This window comes from Dermacentor albipictus, chromosome 1 (genome assembly GCF_038994185.2).
Source record: "Dermacentor albipictus isolate Rhodes 1998 colony chromosome 1, USDA_Dalb.pri_finalv2, whole genome shotgun sequence".
Classification (NCBI taxonomy): Eukaryota; Metazoa; Arthropoda; class Arachnida; order Ixodida; family Ixodidae; genus Dermacentor; species Dermacentor albipictus.
Window position 1 is genome coordinate 455,562,170 of NC_091821.1, and position 18,210 is coordinate 455,580,379.

At 43.9% G+C, this 18,210-nt stretch overlaps 2 protein-coding genes across 3 annotated transcripts in view; one reads left to right on the forward strand and one right to left on the reverse strand.

Annotated features, from left to right (window-relative positions):
• Window positions 1-18,210, reverse strand: part of LOC139054783 (uncharacterized) — a 164,328-nt gene that overhangs the window by 109,621 nt on the left and 36,497 nt on the right. The window lies entirely within an intron of this gene.
• The window catches only part of LOC139054782 (uncharacterized), an 80,275-nt gene that overhangs the window by 39,979 nt on the left and 22,086 nt on the right, over window positions 1-18,210 (forward strand). The gene's annotated exons all lie outside the window — the stretch shown is intronic.

The following is an 18,210-nucleotide window of genomic DNA, read 5'->3' on the forward strand; positions in this document are numbered from 1 at the left end:
GGCACGTAAGGGCGCACACGGTGTCTTACGTATCCTACTTTTACGTAGTCAGGTAATGCTTCAGAGTCAAAAACTATTTTAACACACCGGGATTGACCGAAGCGGTGAATCTGCACTATTGGTGCGGTGGAATTCAGAAGCCGCTGGAGGTCAGTGTCTGCGATTTCTTTGTCCACGTCAGAAATAACGCCAGTCGAGGTTCCTTTTCCATACGCCAAGAAGGAGCGCACTGGGATGTTTCCTAGTAGTGTGGCAGCCTTTAGCGTATCCAGAATTGTCTTGTTGTTCACGTCCACCGAAAGGATGTTCCTCCGTGCGTTAATTCTGATCTCGCTGACTTGGCCTGGCGCAATTCGCTCAAAGTACTCTGTTAAACTCTGCCTGTTCAAGGTATTCAGATCGTCGGTAGCTGTGGTAGGGACGTAAGCAATAGTGAATGATTGCTTACCGCTGTCCTGCCTGGGCAACGATTCACTGCCTGTTGATGTCCTCCTGAGTTTTCTCTTCAAACGGCGACCCATGGCAAGTGTGAAATCGTTGTCCGAGTCCATTTCTTCAACCGTTGAGCTGTCGGAAGATTCAAGGGCGACAGTGGAAGGGCCAGTACGGTCCCTTGTCTTCGATGCCGCCAGTGGTGGACGACCAGGGTCAAACGCTTGGTTGGGATTCCTATCCCCCATCCTGGAGGATGACGTTGTGCCCTTTGCACAGTCTCTGATGTTGAAAAACGTCCGAGACACAGGAAAATGAAGAGACCACAGCTATTGGCGTTCTTCTTCCGAGGCACTTCTTCTTCCTCCTCCCCCACTGGTGGCATTTACGTACAAACCCAAGACAAACTACAGCGTAGTAATAAATGGCCAAATAATACCACGCGTTCGATCATATAAGTTTCTAGGTGTCCTAATCGATAGGGGATTGTCGTGGAGCCCTCACGTATCATACGTGAAAAAAACAGTTGAGAGGCATATGCCACTTGTTCAAGTTTTTCACTGGCAAAACGTGAGGAATGTCGACAAATACTATGTTAGAACTGTACAAGGTGTTTTTTCTAGGCTTTCTGCACACAGCTTGCCAGCAATAACCAACACAGGTAAAATTAATCTACGCACAATACAAAGTGTTCTGGTTAAAGCGCTCAGGATCTGTTGAGAACGGCCTCAGAGTGCTTCAACAGTGGCTACGATAGCAGACCACCTTGTCAAGACCGAATTTGAAATTGAAATGCTCAGGACCCGTATAAGGCATTTAGCCAGGACTTCTCATCACCACTTATCCTCTCTACGGACGGACAGAACACGCACGTCTTTCAGTCAAACGATAACCGCACATGATGAATCATTGCCAGCTTGTTTCACTCCGGCTGCGAGACCTTCAATTCATCCACGTTGCCTCGCTCAGCCAAAAATGAACCTCACAATACCTGGCATCACGAAAAAAGCTGATCTATCATCACCAGCGCTTAAACAGCTCACGCTACTATTTTTGTACGAGAACTACCGTGACTCTACGCATATCCACACTGATTGATCTGTCCTGGCAAACGGCTCCGCGGCGGCTATTGTGATACAAGCGAAAGTTACAATCAAATTTAAGACGTATCACGCGACAACATCGACGACACCAGAGCTCGCAGTGCTCTTTAATGCACTTCATTACATTAGTGATGAGCCGCCACACAAGTGCACGATATTCTGCGAATCAAAGGCGGAACTGCAGTCTCTACTGTCACCTTTACGACGCGGACCACACGAACAGCTAATATTTCATATTACTAGGAGGTTACACCATATAAGTGTTGCAGGCCATAAAATAACTTTCCAATGGCTTCCAAGTCACTGCGGGATTATCGGCAATGAACGGGCCGATCAAGCTGCCCGTTCAGCCCATACCGAGGAGCACCACGTACCAATTCCACTTTCTAGAACTGACGCAGCACGGAAGCTCTGCCTGCTTGCTCGGCATAGGACCACGCCGCAATGGAATGAGCCACATTTAGGAAATTCTCGACTGTACTCCCTTGATCCCACATTAAGTCGTAGAGCACCATCACAGCTTCGCCGTGGAGACGCCAAGATTTTGCATGGAATGTGATTGGCCGTTGCCCTTACAAAAGCCTATGCGTTCCGCATAGGGATGACCAACACCGCAACCTGTGACCACTGCGGCAACGAAGAATCGATTGACTATATTTTGTGCGCATGTGCACAGTACAGTCCACAGAGGAAATGCCCTCGCCACGAATTTGACCAGCTGGACGACCAACTGCTATTGGAAAAAAGAATTGTACACCATCGAAATGGCGCCACGCCACAGAACAAGGCCGTGCAAGCGCTATTGCACTTTTTGCGATCTAACGGCCTTTGTGAGCGCCCTTAACTGGAACACCTTCTGTGTATGTGTGTCTCCGTGTGTGCGTATTTCGCTGTTTTTAAAGCAAAAGCTTTACTGGCCGCGAATTCACGTCACGGCCGCGAACATGACGTCAGAACGCGCGCCTCGCCGCGGATATTTCACTGTCTCTCTCTCCCTAGTCACTAATGCGCATGCGCCACTAGTAACACTGAGCCACAGGTGTTCCGCCACTGCGCAGCGCCGCGCCTTTCTGCGTCCGCCGTTTGGCGTGACATCACCCGCGTTCCTCGTCGTTGCGCTCGCCTCCGCTTGCCTCGCCAGCTGCGTCGCATGCCTGATAACATGTCAGAGGCTTGGAAAGGAGAGGTCGCGTGCGCCGCAACCACAGTTGAAGCGGAAGTATGGACGGCGTCAATTCTGATAAGCAGGAATAGGCCTGGAATCGACATCGGAACGAGGTGAAGAGGAAACGAATCACCCAGGAAACAGACGAACAGCGCGCCGAACGACTGGCTAAACGCCGCAACATAGCTAAAGAACCAGACTAACCTGGACTTGCAATCAAGATCAACCAAGGCTAACGATGCTACGCTTAGCTTTCGCTACGTATATGCTGGCATAGCCGCGCTAAGCCACTGCCAGTTTTTTAACGGTTTCCGCTATGTCCTCTTTCTAACCCCTATCCCCCATCCCCAGTGTAGGGTAGCAAACCGGAGACTAATATCTGGTTACCCTCCCTGCCTTTCCTCTTCATCTCTCTCCTCTACTTGTACGGTGTATGACAGTTTGGAGTGAGTTTATTTTGAGAATTCATAATATACAGCTCAGCACACTATATTGTGGTAGACCAGAGTAGGTGAAAGAGTCGTTACGGTCTTTCCGGTAAATGGCGTATTGCCGCAGAAAGTTTGTGTGCAGGATCAAGGTGTGTCTATTACACACACAGCACCGTCGGATTAAACTTGTGTAGTAACAGTCCCTTTATGTCATTCAGGCTGTGGAATAGACCCCTGACGTTCCAATGTATTGACATATGTACATGTTTATCTTTCTCTGTTGACCATTTTTCTCCAGCTAACAAATGTTAAACGATATTGCTCAGCGCGAGACCCGCCTGCATTTATCAAAAATTTATTCACCGAACCTTGTGGAATCTCATTGTGTGCGCGACGCGAATTGTGTAGTACTTTTTGGAAGACTCGCTGGCACCAACGATTACTCCAGAAAATTCCACGACTGGTATAGAAAAGCCGATGCACATGATCAGCTGATCGGATTCCGACGATCGCCAACTGTGTTAACCGCTATCGTTGTGCTTTGAGTGTAACTTGATTATGGTGGCACCGGTTTGCCCAATAAAAAGTTAAGGTATCCACAGTTTTGCCTGATGTGTTCTTCCCTGTCACTACTACGTCATCATTTTATTGGTGTAGCCATATCACAATTGGTTTGTGCGGTGTGTCACGAGAGGTAAATCAAGTTAGCTCACGATGCCCTTCCACCCACCGTGATACGGAAATTTTATTCCTTCCTGGCCGCGCTCCACAGGGGTACGCATTTCCTTCGGTGTCTGAGACACAGGAGGGTTGGTTTCATTCATCGCCTCCTCAGAATTGATGGATAATAACGTTATAATAGCGATTGATAGAAGTTAATAATGACTACCAATGACTTGTAATGACTCTAATGACTCCGAAATAAGCAATATCTCTAACGATGAATTGTAAGGACTACAATTGATTAGAAGTGACTAAAATGCTTAGTAATTACCATTAATGAATTATAATGACTGAAATGACCTATAATGACTACTGATGACCATGATATGACCAACTTCTTTAACCGCGGGTTGTAATTACCACAAGCGGTTACAAATGACTAAATATGCTTAGTAGTGAGCAGTAATGGCTAAAAGAAAGAATAGAAAGAGAAGGGGCAAAGAGAAAGAGGCGAATTCTAAGAGGAGAAAGAGTAGGCTTTCGCCGTTCACCTCTTAACCTTTTACTTGCCAATGTTCCAAAAATGGAACATACGAAACCTGATTTTTTTATTTTCTTCCCAATCTATCGAACATTTTTCTTTTTCTTTTCGCATACACACTGATACTTGTAGAAAACATAGCAATAATAATTTTGATTGTCAACCTATTTAAAAGCTTCTGATAAGGGCTCACAAACAGGCATATTTTGCGTTCCTTCAGCGCCATATGGTTGTTGAATTATTTCGCAAGGAAAATGTAATGTTCCAACGAACAAAGTAGAACTAAAATATCGACATATAGTTAGGTATTACTGGGCAAGAAAATAAAAAATAATAATGACACTCTAGTTTTCAGTTTTTAGAGTTTTAGGCGAATGTTCCATTTTTGGAACATTGGCGTTTTATGTTGTCAAAAGCAGCGTACACTCGCGCATGCATTTCGCCGTGTTTTTCTTCTTTTTCGGCATGTTGATGGCGCCCTCTACGTGTCGTTTGGCACAAACTTGAACGCTATCTTTCCTTGGCATTGTTTTGACATAAGGCGTTCTGGCTTGGCACGTGGAAGGAGCAGTGTTCAATTGCAGCGCATAGCCGCATAGCCTTGTGAATGTAAGTAGAAAACGACTTCACGGCTAGTTTTATATTGCAGTTCTATGCTTCTCAACGCAATCACTCTTGTTGTAGGTCATGGCACAACGCTTCCTCACACTGGAGGCTGCAATTGACCTATTCTTCAGCCTTCCCGATGACGAACGCGAAAGTGCGTCTATATGCCAACTGCCGCCTGATGAAGACGGCAACATTACTGACGAGGAGCACGTGAACGAAAATGACTTTTCCGAAGTTGTTCCCGATGACGTTTGCGGGCAGGTTGAAGTTATGCAGTGCTGCGATGAAGACGTTGATTCGCCTACTGCATGTTCGAGTCCTGAGCCACGACGAAAGAAACCAGCGTGGAGGCAGTCGACTGCTGGAAAAGGGTGCAAGTCTTCAAACAAGGCTGGAAAAACAAAAACCCCGAAGCACTCCCTTAGCGCAGCATGGGGTGACCATGCTACGTTCGACAAAGCACTTCCCAGAGAGAACCCTCCGTTGTTGCTGGAGGCATTTCCTGAGCTAGCAGACATGAGCCCATTTATGCTGTTCAGCAAAATTATTTCTCCAGAATATCTTGGTTCACTGGCTGAACTGACTGCAAGGTACGCACTCCAAAAGGGGGAGGAGGTGGACGTCACTGGAGCGGATATAGGTCAGTTTTTCGGCCTCTTACTGTTGAGTGAATATCACTCCGTTCCATCTGAGGACTCGTATTGGAGCACCGCAGAAGACCTTCGTGTGCCTTTAGTCGCGACAGTGATGGCCCGCAATAGGTTCCGGCAGCTAAAAAGGTTTTTTCATGTAGTGGACAACACTCAGTTGAAAGAAGGCGAGAAGATGGGCAAGATTCAGCCGTTTTACGACGAAATCTCCAAATGTTTCCGCCAGTTTGGAGTTTTCCACGAAAGCCTCAGCATCGACGAGTCAATGGTGCCCTATTATGGCCACCACTCGTGCAAAATGTTCATTCGCGGTAAACCTATCCGATTTGGGTATAAGATATGGATGATGTGCTCTTCGAATGGGTACCCCTATGCAATGGAAATATATTGCGGGAGAAACGAGAAGGACGAGAAGGCACCTCTCGGGCTGAGGGTTGTTAGCAATATGACATCTGTCCTTCCCGCCCCTGAACAGCATGAAGTCTACTTTGACAACTTTTTCACTTCGCACGGTCTCCTGACGAAACTGGCTAACCAGGGGATTCGAGCGACGGGGACTGTACGAGATGCCAGAACCGGTGGTTGTCCACTGAAGAGCTCGAAAGACGTCGGAAGAGAGGAAAGAGGTTCTTTCCACTACAAATGTGACGGGGTGGTCTACACATGCAGGTGGAACGACAATGCAGTCGTCACAGTTTCTTCAAACCACCTCGGCCATGAGCCTCTTGGAACTGCAAAACGCTTCTCACGGCGGGCAAACAAAAAGGTAGACATTCCTCAACCATATTTGATAAAAAAATACAATGAGGGCATGGGGGGAGTAGATGTTCTCGATCGCCTCCTCCGAAGTTATCGGCCAAGACTTCGAAGCAAAAAATGGTGGTGGAACCTTTTCAGCAATGGTCTGAACATGGCTGTCGTCGCAGGATGGCTCCTTCATTGCGAGCTTCACAAAGGAACTGATGCCGCCATGACACACATAGCATTTCGGCGGGACGTCGTCATGTCCTTGCTGCACCTCAAGCAGAGAATCACTGTGCGGCCTGGACCTCGGTTTCATCCGAGACGCGAGGATAGGAAAACTGATGGCCACTACATCATCTCAGCAACTCAGGGGAGGTGTGCTGAGTGCAAGAAAAACACGATGAACCAGTGTCAGCAGTGCAAAAAGCGCCTACACACGAAGTGCTTTGCAGCATACCATGGCTTGTGAAGTGTTCACAGACGTGTTGTGAAGCAAGTAGGATGAAAAAATAAATTTTCGCAAGCATTGTTATAAACATTTATACTTTTGAAAGGCCGTGTATGACGCTAATAATTATTCTTCTGTTAACATGAGAAAGCAATCCCCCTTTAACAGTCAATAAAGGTTGTTCCAGACAAAGTTTGTATTTTTCATATGGGAAATGCCAATGTTCCAAAAATGGAACATGCGAAAAAACCTACTAAATCTTTGTGAATGTGGCTGTATTTTTTATCATAGGTAATTTAGAAGACCAATGCAAATTATCAACACCAATTTCAGTTTTTTGGCTAGTGATTCATAGTGCGGCGCCTAAAAGGTTAAGGGAGATCTTAAGAGACCCTGTAATTTTTTTCGGGCCTGCCTGCACGGGCAGCGGCCTTGGGACCGGAAGGCCCGGAGCTCTACTGGCCTTTCTTGGCTGGGGGCGGAGCTGATGGAGTGACCGCTGTCACACACCGTTTTGCTCGGGTGGCCGCCGAATGATGGGGCGCTGTCCCCCCTATGCGACGGATCAGTTCAAAGTTACCGTTCAAAGAACGGTCAAAGTTCGACGGATTTCACTGATCGAACGCAGAAAGATGCTTGCGCGCTGCTGGAAAGGAGATGGTGAGTTTTACATTGAGTTCCACTATCTCGTTTTTTTTAGAGCCAAGCTGTATGTAGCTAGGGTTGCGTGTATTTCTGGTGTGCGTAAACAAAAACTATCATCATCAATAGCTCATGGCCCCGTAAGCACTTATGCCTCCATAAACAAGCAAAAAATGCCACGACTCATAGCACCCTAAGGCAGATGCTACAAGCACTCAACGAATTGAGGCGAGTAGTGCTTGCATTCTTGCTGATCACTCATAAAAGATAGAGAACAGCAGTCGAAAACTATTATGAATGGTTCATATATCCGGAAGCAAGCAAAAATGCAATGGCTCATAGCTTCGTAATGTTCATGGCTATAAAATGTATGTACAGTTGTCCTCTTTCCTCGCAAGAGGGCGATGCCAGTGACTGCGGCAACGGATGTCCGCGCTGTACAAATTAAAGGTGGAGCTGTGATATTCACTGGGTATATATCTCCAGGAATACCCTAGTGCGATATCGAGAAAATCATAACCACGCACACTGTATGGGTTAGCCTTGATGACAGTACCCCTGTGACCATCGTTGGAGACTCAAATGTGGGCATTTCAAAACCAGACAAGAAGTGTTTCATTGAGTTTGTGCTAGATAAGTGTGGTTTGAAGTGCCACACCAAACCGGGTCACTCAACTACTCAACAAGGATCATGTGTGTATTTAACTTCGAGCAAGATTTTGTCTTAACTTGTAACCGAACCAATCGTTGTATATCACACTAATCACAAAGCTAGCATCACTGCAACAACCCCCTATGAAAATGGTCATGACCTTTATGTTTCCTGTATGTTTCCTTCTTCTGCCCTGTGTGACCTTTATGTTTCCTTGTCCTTTATGTGAACTTGAGGAAACATACTTTGTGTTTACGGCATGTTTACTCATCGTTTCTTAGAACTCAAGGAAATGAACTTTATCTTTCCTGTAGCATGTGTCCGTTGTGTTTACGGCACGATGTTACCTGTGTGTGCATTCTATGTTACCTGGCTGTGTACTCCCTCTGTGTTTACGGCAGGATGTTACCTGTGTGTGCACTCTATTTTACCTGGCTGCGTACTCCCTCGAGTGCACATCCAGATAACATAAAGTGCTCCCAGTGATTACCTTTTAATACATCCCAGAGATGGATCATGTACCTGAAAGATGTATTCACTATTGGTGTACCCAAGTAAAATAAAAGGGGGGGGGGGGGGGCTGCCTCCCCTTCCATATCTATCTTGGCCGCATCCGATGTATTGACGGCCACGCACCATCAAGAGTACATACGTACACCAAAGCCTCAGGCAGCGAATTATCTCTCACGACAAATAACAGCAGCGCGGCGGCTGGAGATGCGGTGGCACGACGCGCAGTGTTCGATGGCTTGCGCTACATGACCCGAAAAAGAGGCGGACGCCTCCGGGGCAACCGCCGCTTTGCTATGAGCGTATATGAAATACAACCTAAGATTTAATAGCTGTTGGTGGTGTTATATTGCTTTCATGATAGCGTCATTACACGTAAATATAATACGTCCGTTACGATTGTCTCTATATTACGCTCGTTAAGATTTCTTTGCCTGCAGCCGTCAGCGGAAAATGGCACTGCTCCCTCCAAAGCTGAACTGGAGCTGACGCTAACTTTCAGAACACCTAGTTCGAAAGAATGTCGTGAAACTGAATATCTATAACGTTTCTGATACTCTGAACCGGAAAAAAATGTAACATTGGGAGACATTGCTCTCTCAAAACCGTGGTGCTCTAAGCACTTTTTGACGTGTTGCTTTTTCTATGCTATTTCTTTTTTCAGCCCTCGGCCTGTTATGACACCTTTTCTCTACTGCTCACAGAAATTATACACAAACGGTCGCTCACTCACCAAAGCAGAACCGGCGGTCAATGCAAAAAGTGCCTTTCTTTTCAAAACTGCGAGTGATTGCTGTAGCAAGATGGCAAAACGGGCGAGTTCGTTAGGATTCATCGCACTTTTAGCAACAACGCAAAGGCAGCGCGGAAACAAGGAAGAAACACTCTGAAGAAACAGCGTCGTGTTTGTTCCTTTTGTCCGTGTCCCTTTCGCGCTGCTACCAAAAGTACGAGCTGTGTTGACATTAGCGGGGGTAGTACATCAGCGCGGATCCCATAAATGCTTGCTTGGGTGTACAACTGAATAATTTATAATTCTCAGTTGGCTCAGTATGAAAGTTGTGTGTGGAGTATGGGCGTATCTGTTTGATCACTCGAGCAAGCAAGCAGTACGGCTGTTTCACTTTGGCCGAAGCTCTAGCTGCCGCTGCAGGCCTGTTAGTTCGCCCTATGTTTCTTGTGATAAGCCAGTGTCTTCCGTGTACTACAGCACCCGTCCGAGCTGCCTTTGTTCTCGCCTGTCCGCGTTCGCTCGTGAAATATCTGGTACTGTGGCTTCGAATTATGGTGCGTGGAAGAGTTTGTTGAAAGTTGTGCTTTCGTGTGCTGTTGTTCTTCGGCAATTCGACATTGTTCGCGCTGGGAAAAGTGTCGTCGCGTGGTGCCTGCGAGACGAAGGAGCGTTCGCTGACCACATGTTGAAGGTAAGGAAGTCTGACGCATGCGCGCATTCTCGCAGCTTATGGTTTATGTAGTTAGCTTTGTGCACTGACAACAGAGCATTTTCGGAGCGTATGTTCTCCATGTTGCCGTGCACATTTAGCAAACCGTTTCACCATTGGAGTTTCCGCAAAATGCATTATTTCTGACCGCCTACTTGCTTTCGGCAGTGATGTGCTCCCACCGCTGATTGTAGGGACTGGATGGCCAAAAATTTACGTAAATGCTGAAAGCTACTGTTTCCCCGGTAGTTTACCGGCAAGAAATTCTTCCGTGAATATGCATTTCCGCAAGTGAAGTTACATGTGCAATGTATGTCGACGTGTCGTGGGCATCGCGAGTTGGCACACGACTGCGGTGTTTCACACTTGGAATAGATATTAGCTTGTGTGAAGATTATTTTATCGATAGTGTTCTGTTTGAAGTCCAGCTTCGCGAGAACTTGTCCTGCATTGTTTGTGTTCTTCGACGTGCTCGCGTACTTGTCTTTTATATTGTAGGGCAAATATAGATCGACATTACAATAGCGAAATTTCTTTGTAATCGAGGCATGTCAATCAGACGCTCGTTTTCATTAATATTTTCATCCGAAGAACAGGATGTCAGCTCCTGCGATTGTTAAAGACAGTAGCTTATAGCACTGCCTAATAAAGGCTGCGATGTTGTTGCGATGCTTTCCGCTCGATGTTTGCCACTCTTATGACCCACTTTCCACGGCTGGCTGTTCTAGTTAATAACCATAGTGGAATGTCGGTCAGATCAATGAGGAAAAGGAGTAGCATCGGAAAAGGGATCGCTACAAAATCGCGGCCTAGGTTTTAGATCGTTCATAAACGATTGTTCGTTTGATTAACTCGATAGTTAAGTTTGGTGATAATTTCACAGGTAGTCTGATGTTTGCTGCTGGTTTTATTCCCGCCTGAATTTTACCATATACCAGTGTAACCACTTGAGATATAACTACGAGACATCTGTACAGGCAGGTACGCAAAGGTAGCACACAAAGATTTATTGGCCAGTTTTATACTCCTAAAGGTCATGTACTATTTATCAGCTGTTGCAATAATATTTAAAAGAATTTGTGAGCAGTTTAATACCTGAGTGGACTGGCAGCTCAGTCTGTTTCAAACAACAATTGCTTAAAAGCTTCTGCGTTGCCATGATGTTTTATGACCTATTTTTGACTGCTCCACGTTTCTTAGCTGTGTGCATACAGGCGAAGTTGTTTTTGCTTATATGAATATTTTTAAATAAGTGAAAAATATTGGCTTTTGTTTTGTTTTTCAGGGAGTGAGCTCTCACCCAAGCGCCACATTCCAGAGGCCTGCTGTGAGCAGACGTGGCAAATTGAAGTAACATCCAGATAGTCCAATAAACTGTTCGTAGTTTCAGACAAACCTTTGCAAAGTATATTCAAAACTTTCTTTTAAAAGTGCTAGTACTGATCCAACCTGATCTTTCCATCCTAACATTACATTTTATATTAGTAACAAAGGCATAACTAGAACAACAGCAGCACTGCAGTGAGGTACGCATAGTGGTACTTCAAGTGTTTTACTGAAATAATCTATGAAGTCTAATTAGTTTGTAATTTTAGAACAAATTGGCATGGATTTCTGTGCCATAGTAGAGTTACAATTCGTATACTGCATAACGTAGGGAACAGTAACGCTACAGTAAAAACCAATGCAAAACTTTTAAACTCAGGAAAAGTTCATAAAATATAAAATGTGTACACGGAAATCTTCATCTATGCATGTCTACGTAAAATACAGGATTAAATCACTGCGGCCACATAAAGGATGCATAAAGGTAGGGCACGAAGGAAACATAAAAGCAGTAGCCAAATTTCAACATGGAGGAAACATAAGGTATGGTAACCTAAGGGATACATAAAGGGAGGGCACATGAAGGAAACATAAAAGCAGTGGCCAAATTTCAGCATGGAGGAAACATAAAGTACGCTAACATAATGGATACATAAAGGGAGGATATATGAAGGAAACATAAAAGCAGTGGCCAAATTTCAACATGGGGGAAACATAAAGGACATTTCCTCATGTGAACTGCGGGAAACATACAGTAAACATAAATGACATAACCATTTTCATATAGGACTACACGAAGAAAATAAATACATTTACCCTTGTCTTACCCTGGATACTGTCCTACATTTTCGCTGGTCATCAACTTTCACGGAGTCGAATGGCTCTTTAATTTTTTTTCCAAGACAGGCGGGATCGTCAATAGGCAAGCTGGATTGCGGATGCGCGCATTCTATGCTGTTAAAGTCTTTAAGAACGTCGTATTTACCATAGTAAATATGGCATTCTTAAATGCCACTGACAGAATGACGCGCCAATTGCTGCAATTCAAGCCGAATAATTTTTAACCTTGGTACGACATTAGACAGTATAATAGCAAGAGCTTGGAGGCGCAACCGACTGTCCCGTTCCAAAGGGGACGCTCATAACATACATACATACATACATACATACATACATACATACATACATACATACATACATACATACATACATACATACATACATACATACATACATACATACATACATACATACATACATACATACATACATACGTCCGTCCGTCCGTCCGTCCATCCATCCATCCATCCATCCATCCATCCGTCCATCCATCCATCCATCCATCCGTCCGTCCATCCGTCCATCCATCCGTCCATCCGTCCGTCCGTCCGTCCATCCATCCATCCATCCATCCATCCATCCATGAAGTCTGAATGAATAGGGTTGTGAAGGGAATGGTGAGCCGTGTGTGTAGTCTTGGTTGGGACAACGTGCAAGGAATTGGCCTGCATGTGAACTTTTTGATATCATCTGTGTTTAACTGGAGCGCAAAGTGTGTCAGACCGTATCGCAGCTGATAGGTGGCGTTCAGGTGGAGCGATTGCTGGACACTCTTGCAAGGCTAGGTCCGGCTGCACTATGTGACACCTCTCCTTCTCCTCCTCGGGAAAAAGTGAAATCATATTACTTGAGGGTAACCCAGAGTCCTGTTTACAGCGCACATGAGAATTATAGCAGGAATACGACAATATTGAACGAATAGAATAGGCACAACATGTTTATAGTACAGTATAATAAACAAGCACCTTCCCAGTATAGCTGTGAAGCGTAGCATAGGCTTGCACAATATAGGTTTGTAGTGTACCTACTTAGACAATTGGCACCTTCCCACATGGGTAAGGCTACTCCTGAAGGTACAAAGCTGAGCGGCCGAGATGGCCAGTTGAAGGTCGCTGTAATAAAACCCCGCAAATGACGCGATGACGCATAACAATAGCGTGCTGCTCGCCTTCATATAACGACAATTTTTCAGGCTGGTAATTTAGATGTGAAAAATCGCGTTCATTATTGGAATAGTTTTACTCGAAGTAGAAATAAGTGAGCGGCTATCCTGGCCGTGCTAACGTTGACTTCGACCTCTTTTAATCTCATGACTATTGCAGCTAGCGAACTTCTGTTGCAGTGCAGTGGTCAAAAAGCGCTAGAATCGATAGTAAATTAAGCAGCCCAATAAGCGGCAAGAAGGAAAAAGTTCGCAAAAGGCGTCACGAAAATAAAATAACTTTTTGAGAAGCATGGTCACATGGCAGTCTATGCTTACATCTTCCAAAATGCCCTAAAAATATAAGCTGACCCCGACAAAAATTTCGGAATCATCGGGAAGGCGAAACCGCCAGAAATATCAGGACAGCGCCACGTTTTCCGCGTTAAAAGTAAAGAATGCACAACGTCCACAGGGTGGCCAAATTCCCCAACAAGTCAATTGGTTGTAGAAGGACTTCAGATAGAGCCTGATGGCAGAAATGAGGCGAGAATCGTCGGCAGGTGGTGAACAGAGGTCCAATCGGTCCTGTGGCCGACGCCAGCACCCGGCGACTATCGGGCGACCACCCATATATGTGAAATACCTCGTTCTCAGTCGTCGCAGTGCGAGTCCAGGTTGAAGTTTGGCACGCGGATTCTATCACACGGAAGACAACTCACCCTAATGTTCCATTCTTCTATGGCTGAGTGCAGAACACTGATATTTTTTTCGCGCATTGAGGATGCGAACAACTTTTGTCATGTGCCGACTGTCACCTTCCTCAAACTGTTAACATCCCGCATTGATGCCCTTCATAGTCGCGCAACTCTTCGACACAAGTAAGTGTGAGGAGATGTGCGGTATGCCTTTGAATATGTGCGCAGCCTTGTTGGCTTTCGATGTCTGCATGCCCACAGTGCGGGTATAATATAAAGCGGAATGACATCATGAGAAATAACGTGGAGAAAAGACAAATCTGCCATGTACTACTGCACTATTAACTAAAACAGCAGTCTTCATTCAAAAATGTATATACACATGACGGATGGTATTTTGACAACTCCAAGTAACGCGTGTATCCCATACCTAAAGGTGTACCTGGTCAGGTGGTCAGCAAATGTGACGTACTATTGTTAGCGTGTTCGGGCATAACGAAGTAACAGACGGCTATATAAATAAAGTTTACATTATTTTTGCAAATACCTAGTTAAATACCTATTATGCTAATATATAGTTAAACGTGAAATATTATTCCACATAACTAAGGAAACGTAGAAAATACAAAGTAACCCGCGCAAGCTAGAAAGGACAAAAATTACATATTCACGGAGTAAGGTGTAATCGCTGTGTCTGTGCACGAACGTATTACGTATCGGGAACCGAACTTTAGGATGCTATACCTTTTGTATAGCAGTCACTCATAAATCAAAGAAGCATGAGTAAATCAAAGAATCAGGTGAATAAAATGCGCTAAGCAATATGACCACGAAACGCGTGAAGCAATACATTTTGATGACCGAACCCCTGAGCTACGTTTCACAGTGTTGCACGCTAAGTATCTAGCTAACTATAGCTCTTTCTGACGATTGTCACGCGCGCAACTTGCGTAGCACCTGCTCTTGCAAGTGCGCACGTGCCTGTTTCTAAAAGTTTTTTTTATTTATGAATACTGCGATCTTGTACACAAGATCATAGCAGGTGGGAAACATCGCGTTAAGATACAGAATTACATACACAAAGAGAACAAAATTGCGCATAGAAATTCAACAAGAGAATACAGCGACAAGGTCAATTATTAACAATCAATTCAAATGCTCTTGAAATGAATGTAATGATGTCTGTCTGACAACATCATCGGTGAGGTTATTCCAATCAGTGATGATCCTTGGAAAAAAGGAATGTTTAAAACAATTAACTCGCGGATTAAATGGTGTTATAGAAAGAGAATGGCGATTTCTAGTTTGGTACCCCGAGGAATAGATAAGAATATTGGAGGTGTCAACTTTGGAATTATCATTAATTAATTGGTAGAAAAACTTTAAACGACATATGCGATTTCTGTTAGGAGTAGAGGGTAAACCACTTTTTCTGAGGAGGTCACTGACTGATGCTCGCCCGTAAGTGTTATATATAAACCTTACTGCTTTCTTTTGGATTCTTTCAAGTTTATTTATGTTTACCTTTGTAAAAGGGTCCCAAATAACTACTGCATATTCTAAGATTGGTTTAATAATAGTGTTGTAGGCAAGGAGGCGTGTACCAGGGGTTGCTAGCTTAAGCGAGCGTCGTAAGAAAAAAAGCTTTCGGAGAGCGTTTGCTGAAACATCGTCGACATGCCTGGTCCAAGAAAGATTATCAGAGATCCATAGACCTAAATATTTATATTCTGTGACTTCATGAAGAAAATTATTATTAGCAGTGTAGTAATATAGAAGGGGGATCATTTTAAGTGTTATTCTCATAAATACGGTTTTTTCAAAGTTAATTGACATTTGCCCCTTCTCACACCAAGAAACTACCTTTGCAAAATCATTATTCAGCCTAATTTGATCATCAGTCGAACTTATCTTCTCATACAGCACGCAGTCGTCCGCATATAACCTAACACGTACTGACAGGTTTTTAACAATATCAATAATAAACAATAAAAACAGTAGGGGGGCCGAGGACGGATCCCTGGGGAACACCAGAATCGACAGGAACGCAATTGGAGCAAGTTTTATGCAGTTTGACAAACTGACGGCGATCAGATAGGTACGATTGTATCCATGTTAATATCTGTTTATTATTTATAATAAAACTGAGTTTATGAAGTAGTTTCTTGTGCGAAACCTTATCGAAAGCTTTTCGAAAGTCCATAAAGATAACATGAGTTTGTTTTCCTTCGTTGATTGCTGTCGCAAAATCATGGATTGTTTCGACCAGCTGAGTGCATGTGGAATACCCTCGTCTGAAACCGTGTTGAACAGCTGCCAGTACATTATACTCGTCGAGGAAATTAGTTAGATGCTTATGAATGATGTGTTCCAATAATTTTCACGTTGTTGAAGTCAATGAAATAGGGCGATAATTTTCAATACACGTCTTCTCTCCACTTTTGTGCAAAGGCTTAATTCTAGCAGTTTTCCAATCACACGGTAGAACACCTTCTTTCAATGATCGAGTGAATAGGACGCAACAAATACTTTGAACACCACTTTGCACACTGTTTAAGGAAGGCATTCGGAATATCATCTGGTCCAGGTGATTTCTTAATATCCAGTTTTAACAATAGATTAAAAACACCCTCTTCAGAAATTATAACATCAGGCATGGAAGGAAGGAACATGCTAAAGGGTGGGAGACGCCCATCATCTTTCGTGAAAACTTTCTTAAAGGTGTTATTATATGCTGCTGAAACCTGGACATTGTCACTTACATGTTGTCCATTTATAATAAATGCATCGGTAGAACGAGAAACTGGTGCAATCGACCGCCAAAACTTTTCAGGTGCAGTTTTTATAAAAGCCAGAAGTTGCTTATTGTAGTATTTTTCTTTATCTTCCAGAATGCACTGTTTTATTTTCTCTGAAACTTCATGAAATTTTGCCTCTAAAAAGGCTGAGCTTGATTTTTTTATTCTTTTCTTTAATCGCTTTAGCTTGCGCTGCAATTGCAAATGTTCTCGCTTAATCCAGGGATTGTTTTTGTCTGACTTCTTGTATATCACTAGTACAAAACGCTGAATGCAGTCACGAACAATGTTTTTGAAAACAAGCCACAGGTCATCCACGCTACAAGTGCTGTGCAGAAAACTATAATAATGAAAATCTAAAATAGCAATAATCGATTCATTGTCAGCACGGGCGAAATTCGGAAAGTGTCGAGTATCACCCATTGGGTCCAATATTATGTCTTCTGTTGCCAAGATTACAGCTTGATGATCAGAAATACCGGCCACTACATTGCATGAAAGTTTGTCTTTGATATTGCCTCGTACCAAGAACAAATCCAGTATTGATGAAGAATCTTGTTGGATTCTAGAAGGGTTCTTCAAAATTTGTAAGAGATCAAAATGAAACATGATATCAAGTAGAGCATCTCCTACAGCGTGCGGAGATGCAACAGAAAAAGTAGCCCAGTTTATGTTTGGTAAGTTAAAACCTCCAGCTAAAATTAACTTATCGTCTGGTATCGTGTAGCAATAAAGATATTTCTAAACTTCATCTAAGACAGCGACAGAGGCACCGGGAGGCCTATAGATAGCACCAAGGATATATCGGAAATTGTTAGCATATACTTTACAGAAGACAGCTTCAACTGTAGCAACATCAGGCAGCTTTAAAATCTGAAATGTGCTTTTGAACAGTATAGCCACTCAGCCACCTCTTCTGTCGCGGTCTTTCCGAAAGACTTTATAGTTTCTTGGCACAAATTCGGAATCAAATATTTCTTCATCTAACCATGTCTCTGTTAGCACAGCTATGTCCGGATTATGCGTTAACAGCATACCTTCCAGATGGGAGACTTTGTTCACAACGCTACGACAATTAATACTAATTATTGTTAATGTCCTCCTTTCTTCCCTTTGTGGTCATTTCTTTCTTTCAGAAATTTTGTAGCGAGCATTGTTCGCTGAATCCCAAGCAAACATCATACCATCTACACACAGCTTGGTTAAAAAAAGCGTGACCCTAGCTCCGTTCGATCTCTCTTCCGCAGAGCTTTCCCACAACTTCTTTCTAATATTTCGAACGGCGAAAGAAAAGTCTTCCGTGATCGAAAATTCCGTTCCCTTGAGCTTATAGCAAGCTTTTAGGATGGAATGTTTTTCGCGGTAGTCTAAAAAC